At 40.3% G+C, this 23,238-nt stretch overlaps 1 pseudogene; it reads right to left on the bottom strand.

The window, feature by feature from the left end:
• Window positions 1-2,447: 2,447 nt before the first annotated feature.
• Window positions 2,448-23,238, bottom strand: part of LOC102146466 (prohibitin 1-like) — a 42,746-nt pseudogene continuing 21,955 nt past the window's right edge.

Here is a 23,238-nt window from a genome sequence, read left to right as displayed (position 1 = left end):
GACTTCTACCTTGATTTCTGAACAGCACACAAATGAAAAAGGAAGGGATGAAGCAGCTTAGGGCAGGAGAATATGAGAAAGACATCACAGTTCTAAGGTGAACTCATACCTGTTTCATTTTAGTAAGGAGGCATTACTTATTACTATGGATTTTAGCAGATTAAATAGTGAATATTTGTTTATAAATGAATTTTTCCATGAGTCTACTAGACTAGGAGCCATGAAAGCAGAGCTTTTCAAACACGAGAGTGCATCAGAATCATCTGAATGGCTTGTTAACATGTCCTGCTCCTTCTTTCCCAGATCCTCATTCAGCAGGTCCAGGGCGAGGCCCATGACTTTGCACTTCTAACGAGCTCCTAGGCAATGGCTTGCTTCAGACCACACCTCACCCCTATGCTAGAAGGCAGAATCCACCTATGTCTCAACGAGTTACATATTTAATCAGTGCACAACATATTCAAGACCCTCCACTAGCTACTTGATAAGAAGGAATACTATTGGTTTTTAACAGGTTCGTAGTCTTGTAGAAGCAAAAATGTAAAGAATTTCTGCCTTTTGTCAACCTTAAACATATTAGAAAACTCAAATAGGATAAAGATGAACTATAAAATCAATAGAATTTTGACACCAAGAAGACATTCGCATCCAAACCCAAGACATTTTGAATAAATGTGCTCCCTGCTTACATCAGCAAGGGTCAGTTTCTGTCGTTTATAACCAGGAACCATGGAGTCTCTTTCCTTATTTTGAGATATGATTGAAATGGAAAGAATTTCAGTTTCTTCCATTTAGGGAAAGGTAATATTATGGGGAAGATAATAATAGCACCCATTCTTTTTTAGCATAATTGGAAAGATTAAATAAGATCATATATAGAAAGCTTGAAATATAAAGAATTTATTTTTAACAATGTCTGGCACATAATAGATGCCTAAATCTTAGCACTTGGAGCTGATTGTATGGGAAAGGGGAAGCAAGAGATTATAGCTGCTGGTGGAATCCTAAAGAATCACTTGGCCAGGTGCAGTGGCTCACGCCTGTAATCCTAGAACATTGGGAGGCGGGGGTGGCAGATCACTTGAGGTCAGAAGTTCGAGATTAGCCTGGCTAACATGGCAAAACCCCATCTCTACTAAAAATACAGAAATTAGCCAGGCGTGGTGGCGTGTGCCTGTAATCCCAGTTACTTGGGAGGCTGAGCCATGAGAATTGCTTGAACCTGGGAGGTGGAGGTTGCAGTGACTGGAGATTGTGCCACTGCATTCCAGCCTAGGCGACAGAGTGAGACCCTGTCTCAAAACACAATAATAATAATAATATAAATAAATAGCCACCTACCTGAGGCTGTGGATGTACTCACTGATGTCCACAATGGCAAGTGGATAAGGGGACAAAATGCACTGTGTCAGACAGGGGTATAAAGAGTTCCTCAAAGAAAGAGGTGGAAAGCACAACTCGGAAATTCAGCCACAAAACTTAGCAGACAAAAGAAAACAGAAAAACACAAAACAAAAGCAAAATATGTATTCTGGACAACTCCTGGAAACAATGCTAACTGCAGCCTATTCCTGTGCACCAAATGCAAATTGGAATGGCACTGGGTTGCCTGCTTTTAAAAGCCATGCACCAAATCAGGCAAGGTGGCTCACACCTGTAATCCCAGCACTTTGGGAGGTTGAGGCAGACAGATTGCTTGAGCACAGGAGTTTGAGACCAGCTTGGGCAATGTGGCAAAACCCTGTCTCTACAAAAAATACAAAAATTAGTTGGGGCATGGCGGCACAAGCCTGTAGTCCCGGCTACTTGTGAAGCTGAGATGGGTGCATTGCTTGAGCCCAGGAGGTTGAGGTTGCAGTGAGCCATGATGCACCCTGGTACTCCAGCCTGGGTGACAGAGTAAGACTCGATATTGTCAAAAAAGAAAAAAGGAAAAAAAAGGTATACACCACATGAACTGAATAGATCCATAATCGAGAGGGGGAACTGGTGGAAATTATGTTCTTTGCGTTTTTTTGTTTTTGTTTTTTGAGATAGTCTCGCTCTGTTGCCCAGGCTGGAGTGCAGTGGCACGATTTCAGCTCACTGCAACCACCACCTCCCGGGTTCAAGTGATTCTCCTGACTCAGCCTCCTGAGTAGCTAGGAATACAGGCACGTGCCACCACGCCTGGCTAATTTTTTGTATTTTTAGTAGAGACAGGGTTTCACCATGTTAGCTAGGATGGTCTCGATCTCCTGACCTTGTGATCCACCCACTTTGGCCTCCCAAAGTGCGGGGACTACAGGTGTGATTCACCGCGCCCGGCCTGGAAATCATGTTTAATCACCCAATGTAATCGTTTCCCCCTTCAAAGCCTTTGTTTCTATATAAGCAGTGGTTCTCAACCTTGATTGTAGATTGGAATCACCTAGAGAGCCCACCTCCAGAGACTCTGATTTAACTGGTCAGGGTGCAGGCAAGGCATAAGCTCCTCCAGTGATTCTCATATCCAGCCAAAGTTGAGAACCAACTGTCAAAGTCTTTATAAATATCCCATGCTCAGTTTCTATGAAGAAAAAAAAAAAGATTTTATTTCAAAGAATTCATTATTCCACTATTCAAAAATTTCTAAATAGGTGTTCAAAATCATCCTCATATTAAGGCTATAAAAGCGTCAAAAGAGAATTTGTTAGGAAGGTTTCTTTGGAAACAGTTGTTCTTTGACTCTCATCCCTAGAATGGAGAGAGACAGAATATCTGCTCCTTTACCTTAGGTAAGAGAGAGGCATCAGCAGTACTACTTAGAGAGTTTTATATTCATTCTACTAGCCAGGGAGACACAGTGGACTGATATCTGACCCCTGGAAAATTGTGAAGGCAGAAGTAGACTCACTAACTACTCCAGTGCTGGAAAGCAAGAAGTTAGTTGCTTTGGGATGGGCCTGTACTTCCAGTTGTTCAGGGCAACGGATGCCTACGCCAACTGCTCAGGACGGCCCTGGAGACTGATTCCCTATGACCTTTCAGTAGCCTCGTAAAGAGCTGGCTCACCAGATCTGAGTTCACTCAACAGGAAAACAGGCTAAAACATGACAATTAATCTCAGAAGTTGCTTCTTTCTAATAAAGCCTGTTTCCACCCAGAGGTTGTCCATTGCTACAAAGGCATGTAGATGATCCTTGTCTCTATTTTCCTATGAATATGGAATGTATGTGGAAGTGGAGCTCTTCACTATGGGACCACGGCCACGCTGAGTCCAGTCCACCCACAATTGGTCCAAGCATCCTTCCTGGAGGACTCACGACAGTAGGAGCTGTCACCTATGCACATTTCTGCTTATTCATTTCTCCCAATAAATGTTATTTTATCTTTGTACCATGTGGCATTGATGAAGTGTATGTATTCATGCTACCTTTGCAAAATGACCACTAAGAAGAAAGAGCTAATCTGGTGCCTTTTAAGCCCCAAGAAGGGCTGCCTGGGGGAGCCACAGGATCTTAGCAGAAAAAGTCTGTGAGTGCCTCCCGAGTAGAGTCTGTCAAAGGAACACACTAGGGGCCGAGGTGGGAGCAGCAAGTCAGAGGAAACTCCAGTTGCCCTGTCGTGGAAAACATCATTGAGCATTCCCAACGAATCCTCTGAATACTCCCACCCTGAATATTGTCAGCTCTAAACACTTATTAGGTCCAGAAAACACCCTCTTACAATACCAGTCATCATGTTCCTAACCCTTTTTACCTCCTCTCCCTCCCCATTCTTAGAGGATACTTAGCAACATAGATGGAGTGGAAGGTGAGCACAGAGAGAAGAAAAATCACAGTCCCTCCCCTGGTTCCTGCCTGTAGAAGGTTCCATCAAAGGAAGGAGAAAGATTTTAACTTAATTTAAATGCAAATACTTTATAATAACTTAACATAATGTACTTTTAGTTACTGAAATGAGACTGTGTTTTTATTCAATGTCACCAAGATATTTTTATTTCCTGAAAGTAAGAGAAATGTCATGGGAATGCGTACATTTTCAAGTTGGAACAGAAAGTACTTTCCCACTAAATAAATTTAAAGGGAGTAGAAGTCAAGAAAGAATTAAAGAGAAGGAAGGAAAGAAAGAAGTGGAGGAGGGAGGAAGGAAAGAAGGAAAGAAAGAAAGAAGGGAAGGTGTTTTCTGATTACATTCTTTGAATCAAGTGTTTCTAGTTTCCCTAAATATTTTACCAATATTTTGCATTACTGATATTCTAAGTTTTACACCCATCAGATCAGAAAAACTTAGAATATCAGATAATGCTAAATATTGGTGCGAATGTAGGAAAATGGAACCCTCCTACTCTGCAGGGAGCATCATCCAGCCACACCCATTTTGGAGAGTAGCCTGAGAGTACTTGTTTGGATATGTGTACGACATATCCCCTACGACCAAACAATCCATGTTCGGTACGCCCAGAGGAACATGCACACGGGTCCCAAAGGGGATAATGTACAAGGATGTTCATTGCAGCATTGTTAGGGGTGACCAGCAATTGTTGGGAATGAATAAAAGAGCCTCTCTTCCAGCTTCTACATGGAAGGCACTCAGGGAGTACAGTGATCGAGCTGTTGAATCAGGCAATCTGCAGTATTCACAGAACACGTAAGTCCAGTTTAAACTGGAATTTTTAAGATCACACAAGAATATCTAAAGAACCTTAGCGGACACCTAGAGTCCATGTCAGCTCTAACTGGACACTGACAAGGTCCCATATATTTTCTCCAAATGGCAAACTCTTATACTATGACCTTTTAAAAATGTTAATGCCAATAATATAATCAATGACTTGGTTTACTTTCCGTATAGGTTCTGCATTCTCTGCTCAATTTTTAATTTTTAAATTTTTTTTCAGAGATGGACTTTTGCTTTGCCACCTAGGCTGGAGTGCAGTGGCACCATCTCGGCTCACTGCAACCTCTGCCTCCTGGGTTCAAGAGATTCTCCTGCCTCAGCCCTCTGAGTAGCTGGGATTACAGGCACCTGCCACCACGCCCAACTAATTTTTGTATTATTAGTAGAGATGGGGTTTCTCCATGTTGGCCAAGCTAGTCTCAAACTTCTGACCTCAAGTGATCTGCCTGCCTTGGCCTTCCAAAGTGCTGGGATTGCAGGCGTGAGCCACCGCGGCCGGCTTCTGCTCATTTTGAAGAGTTGTATTGTCTATATTTTCAGAGCACACTGCTACTATGTATTACACATTACACCATTTCCCTTATAAGCATCTTTTCTTTCTTTCTTTTTTTTTTTTTTTTTAAGACGGAGTCTCACTCTGTTGCCCAGGCTGGAGTACAGTGATGTGATCTCGGCTCACTGCAATCTCCACCTCCTGGGTTCAAGCGATTCTCCTGCCTCAGCCTCCCGAGTAGCTGGGACTACAGGTGTACACCACGCCCGGCTAATTTTTGTATTTTTAGTAAAGACTGGGTTTCTCCATGTTGGCTAGGCTGGTCTCAAACTCCTGACCTCAGGTGATCTGCCTGCCTCAGCCCCCCAAAGTGCTGAGATTACAGGTATGAGCCACTGTGCCTGGCTTCAGTCACTGCATAATTTTGCTTTATTAATAGTTCTACAGAAAGGGCACACTTAAGGCTCACCCCGGGCTTTATTTCTATGCTTCCCTTCTTTTTCTTTGTCTGAAACACATTAATCCCCAGGTTTCTCAGGAGGGATCGTTGAAATAGTTTCTAAGTTTGTTGTATATTCTTCAATATTTGCAGTGGACTATTTTATTTTGACTTACATGAAATTCACATAATACAAAATTAATCATTTTAAAGTGAACAATTCAGTGGCATTTAGTATATTCACAATGTCGTTCAACTACCACATCTATCCAGTTCCAAAACATTTTCATTAATCCCAGAGGAAAATCTGTCTCCAGAGTTATTCCCACAGCTCCTAGCAACCAGCAATCTGCTTTCTATTTCTGTGAATATTCTGGATATTTCACTTAAATGGAACATACAGTATGTGATTTTTGTGTGTCTGGCTTCTTTCACTTAGCATAATGTTTTTGTGGTTCATCCATGTTGTAGTATCCACGTATCAGTCCTTCGTTCCTTTAATGATATTTCATTGCATAGCTATATCACATTTTGTTTATCCATCTGTTGATGAATCTGTTGCTCATTTTTAAGTGAAATGAGGTTTCACATAATAGTGACAGGGAGGATGTATTAGTCCATTTCCACACTACTGATAAAGGCATACCTGAAACTGGGTAATTTATAAAGAAAAAGAGATTTATTTATTTATTTATTTACTGAGATGGAGTTTCACTTTTGTTGCCCAGGCTGGAGTGCAGTGGTGCGATCTCAGCTCACTGCAACCTCCACCTCCCGGGTTCAAGCGATTCTCCTGCCTCAGCCTCCTGAGTAACTGGGATTACAGGCATGTGCCACTACACCCGGCTAATTTTGTTTGTATTTTTAGTAGAGACGGGGTTTCCCCATGTTGGTCAGGCTGGTTTTGAACTCCCAGCCTCAGGTGTTCTGCCCACCTTGGCCTCCCAAAGGGCTGGGATTATAGGCATGAGCCATTGCACCCTGCCAGTTTATTATAGACTCACAGTTCCATGTGGCTGGGGATGCCTCACAATTGTGGCAGAAGGAAAAGGAATGTCTTACATGGTGGCAGACAAAGGAAAAATGAGAACCAAGCGAAAGGGGTTTTCCCCTCATAAAACCATCAGATCTCAGGAGACGTATTCACCACCATGAGAACAGTATGGGGGAAATGGCCCCATGATTCAATTAACTTCCACCAGGTCCCTCCCACAACACATGGGAATTATGGGAGCTACAATTCAAGATGAGATTTGGGTGGGGACACAACCAAACCATATTAGAGGGATAGGCCAGGTCAGATCCTCTGTCTTCTCAGCTCTACAGTTTGCTCTTTTGATGTTGTCATAAAGCAATCACAAATATGACCTCATACTTTCTGATATCTGTCTCCTATGTTGCTCTCCCCAACTTTTTACATTTGCCTTGTATGGGTTTCCCATTACCACTGTTAATACCTTAACACAAAGCTAATGTTAAAACAATAGAAACTTATTCTCTTACCATGTAGAGCCCAGAAGTCAAAGTAAGTCCTATGGAGCTAAAAAATCAAGGCGTCTACAGGGTCATACTCCTGCTGGAGGCCCCAGGGGAGAATCTGTTCCCTTGCCTTTTCCATTGAGTGTGTTGAGGTGTTGACTGCAACTGGGTGACTGAGAACCACTGCTTAAGTTTGCAGTAATGAAAACTGAAAAAATCTGAAGGTATAATCTACCAATGGATTTTTTCTCCTTTCACAAAGACATTTGAGACCTTTTGCTTTTTTTGTAAAGTTAAAAATCTGCAATAGAGGCAGTCCCTATTTCCAGGTCATATTTGACGTGCATTTCTCACCAAGTAATTTCAAAACTTCTTAAAATCCATGTCTCCTGGGAGTTTCAGTACTGAATTTAGTGACAGGGTGTCTATTCTGTCTAAAAAATGCGCCTTTTTAGGCATGAGCCACAGTATCTATTTTTTCTACCTAATAGCATGTAAGAGCAATAAATCACTTAAGGTTTCTTAAGTGATTTCTTAAGATGACCACATGATTTATCATCCAAACTAAGACATGCTTGAGAATGAAAGGCACTCACTTCATAATTATTACAAGGATGGTTGATAATAATTAGGACTATCTGAGGCAAACTGGTATGACAGTTAACTTACTTATCCATAATTAACTAATCCAGACAGGATAACTGTTGAGCCCACTGACAAGTGATATGATTCCAGGGTTAGATTGTCCGCAGTTCCCTACTTTCTTCTGAAAGTATAATGGAATTGGGAACAGCTGATTTTCCTGTGAGGCACCCAAAGAGAGAGAGAGAGAAACAATTGCCTTGTGATTTAAGTGCAGATATTGCTTTCCCCTCAATAAATTGTTTTTCTGGGAAATGTAAATTACCAAATTTCAGAAGTAAAAATCAGAATGTACCAATAATCAATACACCAATATCAATTTTTATAAAGGCAGAGATAGTTAAAAAAAATTCACGCCATCCCTGACATAAATGCCCCAAGTACAGCTTTTTTAAAATTAAATAACTAAAAATTAGAAGTTCTGCTTTTTTAAAAAATATTTTTATTTAAAAACATGATATTGATTAATTATAATTTATATGTTTTCCTTTAATTTTCTTAGGTGAGGAATAATTTACATTGAGTTAAATATATGAATCTTAAGCCCAAAAATTGAAGCATTTTCACAAATGCATAAACACAATTAACCTTACATGCCACCCATACCCATATTAATATACAAAATATTCCCATCACCCCAGAGAGTTCCTGTGTGCCTCCTTCAGTCAATTCCTGCCTACTCCCAGAAATAGTAGGTTCAGATTTCTATCACAGTAAATTACATTTGCCTCCGCCAGAACTTCATATAAAGGAATCATCTTAGTATACACTTTTTCTTGTTTGGCTGCTTTTACTCAGCATGTTTTTGAGATTCGTCCAGGTTTCTGCATGTGCCAGTAGTTCAATCCTTTCTTACTGATAAGTACTGTTTGATTGTCTGACTATACCACAATTTCCTTATCCTTTCTCCTTTTGGTGGACATTTGGGATTTTTTTCCCCACAGTTCTTAGCTATTATGAATAAATCGGCTACAAACATTATTGTACAGTAGTCTGTGGACGTAAGTTTTCATTTCTCTTGAGTAATACCTAAGAATTGGATTGACGTGCTTAGGAAAATATAGTCTGGTGGTTTTCATATCCTGTATTTTGTTTCTGTTTTTTTTAGAAAAGGGATCTCACTATGCTGCCCAGGTTAGTCCCAAATTTCTGGCCAACTCAGTCTCCCAAACTACTAGGACTATAGATGTGAGCCACTGCATCCTGACAATGTTAGAACATTTTTAAAAATCCAGTCTGTTCATCTTTATCTTACAATTGGAGGGTTTAGCTTTTACATTCAATGTAAGGATGAATGTGGTTGGGCTTAAGTCTACCATTGCTATTTGTTTTCTGTTTGTCTCATGTGTTCTTTGTTCTTCTGTCTCTTTTTTATTTTTTCCTGTCTTCTTTTGAGCTAATCAGTTTTTGTTTTTAGAATTCCATTTGTCACCTCCACTTCATGTATATGTATAGTTGACCCTTGAACAATGTGGGTTTAAGCTGCATGGGTCCACTTATATGTGGATTTTTAAAAATAAATTTATTGGAAAAATTTTTGGAGATTTGCAACAATTTGAAAAAACTTGCAGACAAACTATATAACCTATATACCAAAAAAATTCAGAAAAAGTTAAGTGTCTCACAAATGCACAAAATATATGTAGACACTAGTCTACGTGTTAATCAACTATTTATGTTAATGGTAAGGCTTCTAGTCAACGGTAGGCTATTAGTAGTTAAGTTTTGGGTGAGTCAAAAGTTATGTGCAGATTTTTTACTGCACAGGGGTCGGCACCCCCAATCTTTGAATTGTTCAAGGGTCATCTACAAATATTTATTTTTATTTTTATAATCATTTATTTAGAGATTATAATACGCATCTTTAGCTTACGTCCACCTTCAAATAACATATTTCTTTCTTTTTTTTGAGACAAAGTCTCAATCTGTTGCCCAGGCTGGAGTGCAGTGGTGCGATCTCGGCTCACTGCAACCTCCATCTCCTGAGTTCGAGCGATTCTTGTGCCTCAGCCTCTGGAGTAGCTGGAATTACAGGCATGAGCCATCACGCCCAGTCTTAAATAATATTAAATGACCACAAACAATGTAAGAACCTTACAATTGTATAATTTAATCTTCCTCCCCCTCATCCTTCATCCTCTTATTGTCATGTATTATAAACCCCACAATACATTGTATGTTAAAAGTCCCCATGATATATTGATATGTTCATATTATTTTTACTTTAAAAATCAGTCATCTTTTCTAGAAATGAAAAAAAGTGTGATATCGTTAAATCCAAAATTAAAAGGTTTTTAAAATGTTTTTGTACTTATTTCCTTTTTCTGATATCCTTCATTCCTTATTGCAGATTTGATCTTCCATGTGACCTCACTGTCCTTCAACCTAAAGACTTCCCCTAGCATGTCTTATGGCACTGGTCTGGGGATAAATTCTTTCCATTTTTGTTTATAAATTTATCTATTTGGCCTTAATTTTTGAAGGATATTTTCACTGTATATGGACTTCTAGGTTCAGCATCTTTTTTTCTTTCAGCATTTAAAAATGCTGTTCCATTGTTTGCTCACCTCCCTTCCTCCTGATGAGAAGTCAGCCAAAACTCTTGACATTATATCCCTGTTTAAGATTCTAGATCTGAGTTGCCACCATTATGCTCAGCCCCCCATCAATTTTGCAAAATTCTTGGCTATTATTTCTTCAAGTATTTTTCCTTCTCCACTCTCCCTTTCCTGTTCCTCTTTGGCTCCAACTACAACTAGATGATTTGATTATGACCTGTAAGTCTCAAGGATTTGTTCAGTTTTTTCATTCATTTTTCTCTTTACATTTCATTTTAGACACTTTGTATTCAAGTTCCCTGATCATTTCTTCCACTCTTATCAAGTCAGCTATTAAGCCCAACTGATTACATCTTCATTTCTACTATTGTATTTTTTCACTGCTAGCATTTCCATTGCATCTTTTCTGTAGTTTCTATTACTGGAATGAAATTCCCTACCTATATATTGTTCACCTCTCTGCACCTCAATCTTTTAAACATATATACTGTTGTTATTTTAAAGTCCTTGTCTGCTAGTTCCAACACCTTTTCCATCTGTGAGTCCACTTTTTTTAACTGTCACATTTGCTAGCTTCTTTGTGTGTCTCAATTACAGCAGCCCTAGCAAACTAATATATTGCCTATTTCTCAATTGATTCAGAACTTTGGGGATGGGGAAGTGTGCTGTTTATCAGGTGCTCTGAAATCCCCCAACTGCATGGCAAATTGTAGTGTTCCATAAATGTTTGTAGAATGAGAAATTTAGCATCTTATTAATAAGAAAAATCTAAAAATATAAATTGCTTTTCTGATATTTGTTCTGAATTTGCTCAACTTAGAGGAGTTTAGACTGTGGCATTAACATTCTTTGTAGCTACTTCTATAGCTGACTGTGATGCCTTGGGAGAGCAGTTTATGCCACATTAACAAGGGTAAACACAGGTCATGAATCATTGCATGGGAACATGGGTGGCTGTACTGAACATAGATACATACTCAGATGACTTTCATATTTCCACACACAATATAGCATATCCTACAGGTTAAAACCACAGCCTTGACATCATACTCCCTTGATTCGAATTATGTCTCCAGAACTGAGTGGCCTGGAAAATTGTTTAATATTTTGGTGTCTTAATTTCTTTTTTTGAGACTCTCATGCCCAGGCTGGAGTACAGTGGCATGATCATGGTTCATTGTAGCCTTGACCTCCTGGGCTCAAGTGATCCTCCCACATCAGTCTCCCAAGTATCTGGGACTACAGGTGCATGCTACTATGACCAGGTATTATTATTATTATTATTATTTTCTGTAGCGATGGGGTCTCCTTATATTGTCCAAGCTGATCTCAAACTCTTGGGTTCAAGTGGTCCTCCCATCTCAACCTCCAAAAATGCTGGGATTACAGGTATGAGCTACCACCCCCATCTTAATTTCTTTACTGAAAGGTGAAATGATATTAGGGCTTTGGTGAGGATTAAATGAGATAGACTACATAAAACACTTAGGACATCAAATGGCACATGGCAAGTAATAAATGTCAGCTGTTGGGCTTTTGAGGCATTCAATATACAGCACCTGTCTTTCTTTCCTGAATTCTGAATCATTTCGGGTATAAAATGGTAGAAGCAGCAGATGAAACATCAAAATGACATCTGTGTTATTGATAAAGCTAGGTTGGAGAATTTCACTTATTGTGAGAGCAAGAGAGTCCCGAACTCCTTATTCTAGTGGTCCTCAAAATATATTCCAGTATCATCAGCCTCGCCTAGGAACTTGTTAGAAATTGGGGCCCCACCTCAGCTATACTGAATCAGAAACTCCGGCAGTGGGGCCAGCGATTTGTGTTTTCACAAGCCCTAATAGTTTGACAACCACCACCTTCTCCATCCCAGTCTGGGACTCGGGAAAAAGCACTGTCAGATCAAAAGCTCTTTCTCATGGTCCAGATGAAGGAAAGAGTGAAGAGGAAGAAACAAACTAGACCATAGCCAAGAATGTTCTACAACAGACAAAAGATGTCAAGAAAGAACAAGAAGTAATGAGTAGAGGTAGCCCTTGGAGAAATTTTGCTATAAAGAAACAGAGAAATGGAGTGGTTGATTGAGGGGCATGTAGACTCAATACAAAGATTATACATAAAATTGGCTGGTTAGTTTCTTCAGGAATTTATATATCTACCATATCACTTAAAGATGACTCCCATGGAGATAATTCTTTTTTCTTTTTTTTTGAAACAGAGTCTTACTTTGTCACCCAGGCTGCAGGGTAGTCACGCAATCTGAGCTGTGGGCTCACTGCACCCTCTGCCGTCTGGGTTCAAGCATTCTCCTGCCTCAGCCTCCCTAGTAGCTGGGATGACAGGCGTGCCCTACCACTTCTGGATAATTTCTGTATTTTTAATAGAGACAGAGTTTCTCCATGTTGGCCAGGCTGGTCTCAAACTCCTGACCACAAGCGATCCACCCACCTCGGCCTCCCAAAGTGCTAGGATTACAGGTGTGAGCCACTGCGCCTGGCCTATGGAGATAATTCTTATAATTTAGAATATTTGTGGCTGCAGACTTGGGAATAGAATCATCAAAACAAGAATTCATTTGATTTTAGGAGTGAAAATCATTTAATAAACTAAAGCTTGTTAAAGGCCAGACACTTTACATATATTTATTTAAGATTCACGGAATTAAGTGTCATTATCTCCATTTTATAGAGATTAAGTAACAGGACCTAAATTGAGAGGAGAAATTTTCAACCAGGCATTCTGGCTTTCATGTACTTATTTTTACTCCTACCAGGTCTTCTCCTATAAAATAGAGCTTAAAAGACTCTTAAATCAAGGTCTGATGCCTAAAAATCTGTGTGTACATCAGCAGAAGGATATAAGTACTGACAGCATTTTCATTCATTGGGGAATTGAGTCAAGATCATTGGGGAATTGTAATATTACTATTACAGAGTCACAAGATCTCAGGTATCAAAAGTCAAATTAAGCGACATTAGCATGACTGGCCAAGGCTTATCTCTGCCACTCATTTTTTCCTTCAGTAAATCCAGAAAGAATCAACGGGCTTACTGGATTGGATAAATGATTTTTTTTAATGCATGGAGTGAGAACAATGCTTTATTCATACTGGAGTGTTGAGTCCTAAATAGGCCCTACCCGGTTAATGAGAGATCTGTGTGTTATGTGTAGGAGAAATCTAGAAAAGCAGCTCCTTCCATGGTAAAACCCTCCTGGGGTGAAGAGTTCATCTGCAGCTCAGCTCTTCTCACCACTGCTCCTAGAGGGGAAAACTGGGAAGGTTGTGCATAGAGAAAAACTCAAAAACAGACTTGATGAAAGGGGAAGCAGTTGGTGAAAGTCATGTTAGGGAAGCGATGACATGAGATCCCAGTTTTTCGTGTTGGACATACTGCTCTACCTCCTTTGAATAACCTTTTTTGTTTGCTTTTTTTGAGATGGAGTCTCACTCTGTTGCCCAGGCTGGAGTGCAGTGGCGCCATCTTGGTTCACCGCAACCTCCACCTCCTGGGTTCAAGCAATTCTCCTGCCTCAGCCTCCCGAGTAGCTGGGATTACAGGCACACGCCACCATAGGCCTGGCTAATTTTTGTATTTTTAATAGAGACAGGATTTCACCATGTTGGCCAGGCTGGTCTTGAACTCCTGACCTCAAGTGATCCACCCACCTCGGCCTCCCAAAGTGCTGGGATTATAGGCATGAGCCACCGCACCCGGCTGAATTATCTTACTCAGAGTTTTAACACTACTTAGTGGCCTGAGAGAAAAAAACCCAGTTCTTCCTCAGCCACTTTCTAGGGCCTCCAAAATATATATATTTCAGCTATAAGACACTGGGAAAGGAGAGAAAAACTGCCAAATTATCACCCTCCCCATGTCCCCAGTCCTACACCTCTACTAGGGTTGGATGGGTGGGTATATCCGATAGGAACATACCTCAGGGAGCAGATTTTCAGGTTGGGTATGTTTTGAAGCTGAAGAGAATTAAGTCCACTTCTATTTGAAAATGACAATGATGCCCCCAGCTCAGGTGTTCTTGAAGCTGGTGGGAGTGGGAAAGAAACCATGAAGCACCCTGTTCTTGCCTGTGGCTCCAGGCTGGATTAAGTTCTTGTGGTGATGTCCACAGTGCAGCTCCTCACCCATGACTGGGAAATGGAATTGAAGTGTGGAACAGGGGTAGCCTCAGGGTAGGCAGTGTTAAGGCTACTGGTTTTGAGTCTGACCCTGATTACCCATGTGTCCTTGGATACATTTGTGATAATGTTGGTTTATGTAGGTGCAGGTAGCCTTTCGTTTTCCTCAGGGCCATGAAACTCCCTCCCAGAGAGGGGATATATGGAAGCCTCCTCGCAAGAGAGGGGATTTCTGGGAGCCCCAGAAATTGCTGCTTTTAGTCAGATAAGGGAAGGTCTGAGAATGCTTCTTTTTGCATTTGTTGGATTTCAAATATTTTCTGCTTAAAATAATCTTCATACAAACTCTGGGGTTCTGAGTAGGTCTCCTCAACATGCTAAAAAGCCAAGATGGCAAGAAAAAAAGAGATGTATAACCAAATATAAGAAACAGAAGAGATAGAAATAAATAAGACATGGTAAAAGATGAGTATAAGTTTAAAATGTTTAAATCAAAGATAAGTAAAAGGCAGAATAAAATAAACTGCTTATATAATAAAATAAAACAGTAAAAACTAGACAATATACAAAGCAACAACATGAAAGTCAATAAACTAAATGAATATAGGAATAATAAAATAATAATTAAACCAACAGGTCCAGCTATGAGCATGTGTAAAAAAGGGAAAAAATTAGAGTGTGGAACAGTGCCAAGGGAATGTGATAGGGAGCAGGGATAAAAAGCTTCCTGCTGGCTGGGAGCGGTGGCTCATGCCTGTAATCTTAGCACTTTGGGAGGCCTAGGTGGGTGGATCACTTGAGGTGAGGAGTTCGCAACCAGCCTGGCCAACATGGTGAAACCCCATCTCTACTAAAAATACAAAAAATTAGCCGGGTGTGATGGTGCACACCTGTAGTCCCAGCTACTGGGGATGCTGAGGTGGGAGAATTGCTTGAACCCAGGAGGCAGGTGGAGGTTGCAGTGAGTTGAGATAGCGCCACTACACTCCAGCTTGGGCAACAGAGTGAGACTCTGTTTCCAAAAAAAAAAAACTTGTTGCTTTGGAACAACCAGCAGTTTCAGTGTCTTCCATTCCACGTTCTTTTGGAGTATAGGGTCACTGAAGGAAAAAGCCTAGGATTTAGAGCTTTGGGGCATAGAAAAGCAGCCGTAAGCCTGTGTGGTGTTGTGTACCTGCAGTACCAATGACTCAGGAGGCTGAGATAGGAGAATCCCTTGAGTCTAGAAGTCAGTCGGGGCATCATAGTGAGACCCTATCTCTAAAAAGAGACAAGAAAAGCAGCTATTCATCCTAACAGTTCCTTGAAGGGGTAAGAAAAACTAGCTGTAGTTTAATCGTAATTTCCCTCTTGATGCATTACATTGACGTTTTTCTGGCTTGGTTAATGGATGCCAGCATGTTATACAGAGCAATAGGCCTAAATCGGAGTTGGTATTATTATTCTTTAGGTATGCAAATGCACCATCCACTTTTAGAAGTGGGACAAGTTGGAATGGGAACAAAACTTTCACAGAAATAGTGAAAAAAAGGTTCAATTGGAAGTTTATCTTGAATCATAAAATTAAGGAATGTAAAAACTTTATCTTAGTTGGATAAAATTAAGATTATAATTTCAACTAAGTGTCAAATCACAGAATAAATAAAGAATAAAACAAGTATCGATTTTTGCAGGATAGTAGGAGATGCCATTCTTCACAACTGACATTTGCAGCACAAGTATTTTTGCAAAAATACTTAAAAGACGTCATCAGATTTCTCAAGAGGCCTATCTTAGTCCTTTGATAGTTAACTCCTTTTTGAAGCTCCTCTCATGTCTTAATCATCCTCATTATATTTTTCCCTCATTTATTAAGTGACCTAGATACTCCAGATCATGTGGTATCTCCTCTTTCTCGCTCTCTCTCTCTCTTTTTTTTTTTTTTTTTTTGAGACAACGTCTCACTCTTGTCCTCTAGGCTGGAGTGCAATGGCGTGATCTCAGCTCACTGCAACCTCCTCCTCCCAGGTTCAAGCGATTATCTTGCCTCAGCCTCCTGAGTAGCTGGGATTACAGGCAGCTGCCACCACTCCTGGCTAATTTTTGTATTTTTAGTAGAGACGGGGTTTCCCATGTTGGCCAGGCTGGTCTCAAACTCCCGACCTGAGGTGATCTGCCCATCTCGGCCTCCCAAAGTGCTGGGATTACAGGCATGAGCCACCACACCCAGCTTCTCACTCCTTTTTTTAAATAAATTTTGCTTCCCTTCACAACCTTGTTACTTCAGGAGTTAAATAACAAGCATTCAGAAAATACTTCTGGTAAATAGTGAATGTTCAGAAAATATTCTGGACAATAGCACGTGTGTTTCTGTTTTTGACTGTACACCAAGTTCACCTATATAGTGGGAATAAATGGATATGTTTTGCAAATGGATGTGTGTCTGAGACCTGGGAAAGATCAGCTACTGCCAACTCTTGTTATTGTTAAGTAGCTTGTATCCCAACTTAAAATCAAACCAGAAAGCAGGCAAAGGCACTCACATTTGCACAAAGGGTATCTAATGAGGCTACAGTAATTAAAATTGACTAGGCCGGGTGCGGTGGCTCATGCCTGTAATCCCAGCACTTTGGGAGGCCGAGGCGGGCACAAGGTCATGAGATTGAGACCATCCTGGCTAACACGGTGAAACCCCGTTTCTACTAAAAATTACAAAAAGTTAGCCGGGCATGGTGGCGGGCGCCTGTAGTCCCAGCTACTCGGGAGGCTGAGGCAGGAGAATGGCGTGAACCCGGGAGGCGGAGCTTGCAGTGAGCCGAGATCTCACCACTGCCCTCCAGCCTGGGTGAGAGTGCGAGACTCCATCTCAAAAAAAAAAAATTGACTAGTAAAATAGGAAATAGAAGTTAGCAATTCCTTCTTCTTCTTTAAATCCTCAGTGACCCCCAATAAAGATGTCAGACTGTAGCATCCTGGAGCAGGTGCTAAATTTGTCCATATTTTTTCATGACAAATTAATTTCTACAGTCCTAAGTATTTTATTGTAAATGTGACAGTTTTTCAAGTAAGCAAGGTTTGGGGCACCAACCAGCTATAAGGAAGAAGGCATTGTGCTAGTGCTGCAGAGTTCTTTTGCATATACTGTTTCTCTTGGAGTAAATAAAGATTTTGTGCGCATGGCTGCCTCCCATGCATTATTTCAGTTTCTGCTCAAATATCGCCTCCTCAAACACTTTCTTTGACCAGCTCATATTACACTTCTACATCACTGTCTATTATATCACCCTGTCCCACTGCCTTATCACTATTGGAAATTATCTTGTTCATTTGATTGATTGGTTATTTCCTGAATGTAATGTCCAAGAATGTAATGGCCATGAAGACTAGGACTGTGCCCGTCTTGTTCACTGCCATACCCCCAATGCCTAAAGCAGTGCACCTGGCGCATATCAAATTTTCTGAACAAATTAATAAATTATGAAGTCCCTAAGAGATAGTCAGCTAAATTAATTCATAGGAGACTGAGTCTGAAAGTTTTATTGAAATATTTGCATTAAAATGTTAATTTGCACAATATTTATAGAACGCAATGCAAACATCAGAGATGTGGTCTTCTCTAACCCAAGATTCCATTATTCAAATATGTTTCATCAGCTCTTGACATAGTGTCCTTGCATGGGATGGCTAAATTTGGAATAAATACCAACATTTGCATGCAAATCCATCATTCTCCCTGCCTATTTCTTAGAAATTTATATGCTATCCAAAGGTAGGGAGACTAGACAGAAAATACGTGGCTTGAATGAGAATTGCTTCAACTGGAGGCAATTGTAATCGTTGAAGTCAATAGAAGTTACACATTCATCTTACTCTAGAAATGGAATTCTCTTTTCAATGCTCATCTTTGACAGGGCAACCCATATGACTAAGACAAATGTATATGTCTAAGAATACTGAAATCATTCTATGGTAAAAATCAGTTTCATTTTTGGTAATTAATATTTCTGTTCTTAGCATGCATTGTAAATTTAGTATATATGATAAATTGAGCTGTCAAAAATATTTCTCTGGCCAGGCATGATGGCTCATGCCTGCAATCCCAGCATTTTGGGAGGCTGAGGCAGGTGAATCTCTTGAGGTCAGGAGTTTCAGACCAGCCTGGCCAAGATGGTGAAACCCCGTCTCTACTAAAAACACAAAAATTAGCCAGTCTATAATGGCACATGCCTGTAATCCCAGCTACTTGGGAGGCTGAGGCAGGAGAATCTCTTGAGCCTGGGAGGCGGAAGTTGTGGTGAGCTGAGATCGCACCACTGTACTCCAGTTGGGGGCGACAGAGTGAGACGCTGTCTCAAGGAAAAAAAAAAAAAATCCTGTTTTTAAAAACACTTCAATCACTAAGAAATAAAGAAAAATATTATTGCTCATCGTTCATAGCCATCTCTTATACCTTCCTGATCGAAGGTAGAGGTAGCATAAATTAATGAAAGCAATACCCCATTCCTTAGTTTGTTCATTAGTTCCAGCTTCTCTTCACTAAATCCATTATTGAGCAACCAATGAAATCATTCGGTTTATGTTTTACCATTTGTTAAAATTAGTCTAGGTTGGTTTCCAACTAGAAAGGTACCTGGGTGTCTTTCCCATCTTGATTTTCCTGCCTCAAACTTCCAAAAGAAAAGAAAGGTTTCTATACACATTGTATTCATGGAACGAATGTTTCCCCACCTGCATCCCAGGCCTCTGTTTAGAATTCAAGAACTGCGTTACCACTGTGTTGGAGAAGATCATAGGACTGTGTAGAGGTTTGTTTCTAGGGATAAAGCTACATCCCTTTGGGTGTATTCTTAGGTCAGCTAATTTATATCCTTGCCTTCAATCTTATTGCCTTAGGGTTGACACTACCGTAAAAGTCAGGAAAGAAATCCTGGCTTAGAACTAGGAGTTCTATTCTACATTCAATGTTCAAAAACTCTTCTGTTGGTGGTTGACTCACCAACATCCATTCAACCCCAGAAAATAGTCTAAATCAATTTTAGTAATTCTATTTCTCTCCCACATTGGAATGATGAAGAATATTCCTGGGCTGCCAGTGGCAGAATTGTGCTACTGAATCCACCAAGCCTGAAGCCTGCTCTGCCTCTTGGAGTTTGATTTGGTGAAATAATGAACTTGTTTATTGTCTAAGCCAGTTTGAGTCAGTTTTTGTTACATACAACAGAAAGTACCCTAACTCATGCAGCTCCTCTAGGAAAGAAGTCCACTGTCATGATTCAAATTCACTAAGAAGGACATCAGAGGTTCAGGGAGCATCTTCATCTCAATTCTCTGAGACCAGTGCCCTCTGAGCCTCAGATGAACCAGTTTGTAACTTTTTGAAGTACACTCTACCTTTACTATGGCCCCTGGGGTTTCTAAAAGCTGTTACTAGTTTTACTTGTTTTTCATGCTTTGGAACCCATTGAGTTTCTCCAGGGGTTCAAAGGTCCAGTGTGTTTCACTGTGGCATTTTCTTTAAAAAGTCATGTCTAGGCCAGGCGCAGTGGCTCACGCCTGTAATCCTAGCACTTTGGGAGGCCAAGGAAGGCAAATTACAAGATCAGGAGTTTGAGAACAGCCTGGCCAACATAGTGAAACCCCATCTCTACTAAAAATACAAAAATTAGCCAGGAGTGGTGGCACGTGCCTGCAGTCCGAGCTACTTTGGGAGGCTGAGGCAGGAGAATTGCTTGAACCTGGGAGATGGAGGTTGTAGTGAGCCAAGACTGCGCCGTTACACTCCAGCCTGGGTAACAGAGCGAGACTCTGTCTCAAAAAAAAAAAGTGATGTTTAGCAGCTTCAGTGTCCGCAGATGGATGAGGTACTGGATTATCATACCTTTTCTAACCTAAGTCTGCAGACTTGCATATTATTTATAGTTGACTCTCTGTCCCCATAAACAAATGGAAATGAGATATGCACTCACTTCTGAGATTGTCACATCTAGTTTGATAAGCAGACCTAAGGTATTTGAATTTATTTATTTATTTATTTATTTATTTTTGAGAGACCCATCTGGGCTTCCCAAAGTGCTGGGGTTACAGGCATGAGCTACCGTGCACAGCCAGGTATTTGAATTTAAGCAAGGCATCTAACAAGGACTCTTATGCCAACTCAAGACTTCTCAAGGCCTCTCATGGACAAGTTGGAGGAATGTGAACTGGCTACACAGGCAAATTTATTTATGTTTAAAACTGCATGCCTTCAGAATGTTGATTCATGGATCAAGGTCAATTTAGAAAAAGTTCTCCAAAGCCTGCTCTGAAGCACGGTCATCAGATATGTTCTATTCGATGTTTTTATCAATGAATAAGATGAAAATATAGAAAGCATGCTCTTTGTGTCATTTCCCTATGATTTGAAATGGAAGAAAGTGACAATATGATGGTTCACTTAAGCAAAGTCTGAAAATAATTTAACAAGCTGGATCAATGGGCCAACTGTACAAGGAGCTGTTTTCATAAATGATATAAAAATATGGTGAAGATTGTGTAAAAAAATTTTTTTTAACTAGGGATATATAAATAGAAAAATTGGTATCCATATTCCTATATCTGATGGACTGTCATATGAAATGAGAGAGACATTGTCTATGTCTCAATAAAGTATGTCTAAGATAATTTTTTTTGGCTCAGTAATGAAGGGATTCTTTAACATTTGAAGACAAAGGAAAAGAAAATAATTACCTGAAAAAAGAAAAAAGAAAAGAATTACCTGAAGCCAGGTGCAGTGACAGCTTCTTGGGAGGCTGAGGTGGTATTGATTGAGCCCAGGAATTTGAGTCTAGCTTGGGCAACATAGTGAGACCCCATCTAAACAAAATTATCTGAATTAGGATATAGTGATAAGTGAGATTGCTATGGTTTATAAATTCAAACCAAATCTGATGGGCTGTAGATAGTTTTGTTTTACAGATAACTTGGAGGAGATGAAATCTAAACTTTCTTTCCATGGGGTTTATTTTTTTAAACTAGCCTGTCATTCTTTGTGTTTTAATGGTAGCATTTAGTTGCTTTACATTTGCTATAATTATTGACATATTTGGTTTTACATCTACCAAATTATTATGTGATGTATTCTTGTTCTGCCTGTTCTATGCTCCTTTGTCTCTCCATTCTTATCTCTTTTATATTGATCTTTTTTCTTTTCTTTCCTTTATTTTTCATTTTTTGGCAGAGTCTCGCTTTGCTGGCCAGGCTGGAGTGTGGTGGTGTGATCAGGTGATTCTCCTGCCTCAGCCGCCCAAGTAGCTAGGACTACAGGCGCCTGCTATCACACCTAGCTAATTTTTGTATTTTTAGTAGAGATGGGATTTCACCATGTTGGCCAGGCTGCTCTCGAACTCCTGGCCTCAAGTGATCGGCCCACCTCGGCCTCCCAAAGTGCTGGGATTATGGATGTGAATCACTATGCCCAGCCGATAACTGATATTTTTAACAATTCTACTTTTAATCTCTATTTGCTAGGACATTATACAGCTTTTACTCTTCCTTTGGTGGTTGCCTTAGAGACTATAGCATGCAGAATTTTAGCAAGCATTAGACTTGACAAAGTCTAATGTCAACTGGTATTTTTACCCTTTTCCAGTAGGAGGCTTTTAAGCCCTGTAACTCCATACACCTCCCTCCCAAATTATATACTGTTGTGGTCTTATATCTATAAATATTTTAAACTGCACAATACATTATTTTTGTTTTATACAGTTAACAAATTATTTAGAGTTACTAGTTGCTATGCTCTAATGTGTCCCTGATAATTTGTGTTGAAAACTCAATCCTCAATTCAACAGTCTTGGAAAGTGGGGCTTTTGGGGAAGAGGTAGGTGAATGGATTCATGGGTTGGTGGGAGTAGGTTCACTCTCTCTTGCCCTTCCATCTTCTGCCATGTGAGGGCGCAGCATGAAGGCTCTCAGCGCCTTGATCTTGAACTTCTCATCCACCAGAGTTAGGAGGAAATAAATTTCTGTTCTTTATAAATTACCTAGTCTGAGATATTCTGTTACAGCAGCACAAATGAACGGAGACCCTAGCATAATTATTATTTTTTATTGCTTCGTGTTTCTTCCTCTATTTCTGGCCTTCTGCATAGGCTCATTTTCCTTTTACCTGAGCACCTTTTTTTTTTTTTTTTTTTGAGACGGAGTCTCCCTCTGTCGCCCAGGCTGGAGTGCACTGGCCGGATCTCAGCTCACTGCAAGCTCCGCCTCCCGGGTTTACACCATTCTCCTGCCTCAGCCTCCCGAGTAGCTGGGACTACAGGCGCCCGCCACCTCGCCCGGCTAAGTTTTTGTATTTTTTTTTTTAGTAGAGACGGGGTTTCACCGTGTCAGCCAGGATGGTCTCGATCTTCTGACCTCGTGATCCGCCCGTCTCGGCCTCCCAAAGTGCTGGGATTACAGGCTTGAGCCACCGCGCCCGGCCTGAGCACCTTTTAATACTTGTAGTATGGGCTTGCTGGGGATGACTTCTCACTCTATTTTTTCTTGAAAAAATATTTATTTCTCCTTCATTCCTAAAGAGTATTTTCAATATTTGTAGATGTTTGCTAAGTCACTATGGCAGCTATTTTCCTTCAGTGTATTGAAAATGCCATGTTATTGTCTGCTGGCTTCCATTGCTTCTACTGAGAAGTAAGCTATCATTTCAGTTGTTGTTCCTTTTAGGATGATCTGTCTTTTTTCCTCCGGCTGCCTTTTTTGTTTTAGACTAATTAGAGATCTGAAGTGATTTTGCCTTTATTTCCTTCACTTTAAGCCAATTATGAAATTTCACAGTGATTTCTGAGGTAGAGGCAGAAGGAAGGCGGTGTTAAGAATCATGGGGATGGCA

The sequence above is a fragment of the Macaca fascicularis genome, chromosome 15 (assembly GCF_037993035.2).
Source record: "Macaca fascicularis isolate 582-1 chromosome 15, T2T-MFA8v1.1".
Lineage (NCBI taxonomy): Eukaryota > Metazoa > Chordata > Mammalia > Primates > Cercopithecidae > Macaca > Macaca fascicularis.
The sequence above is the reverse complement of the archived record's forward strand: the minus strand, read 5'-3'. Positions and strand labels throughout refer to the sequence as shown.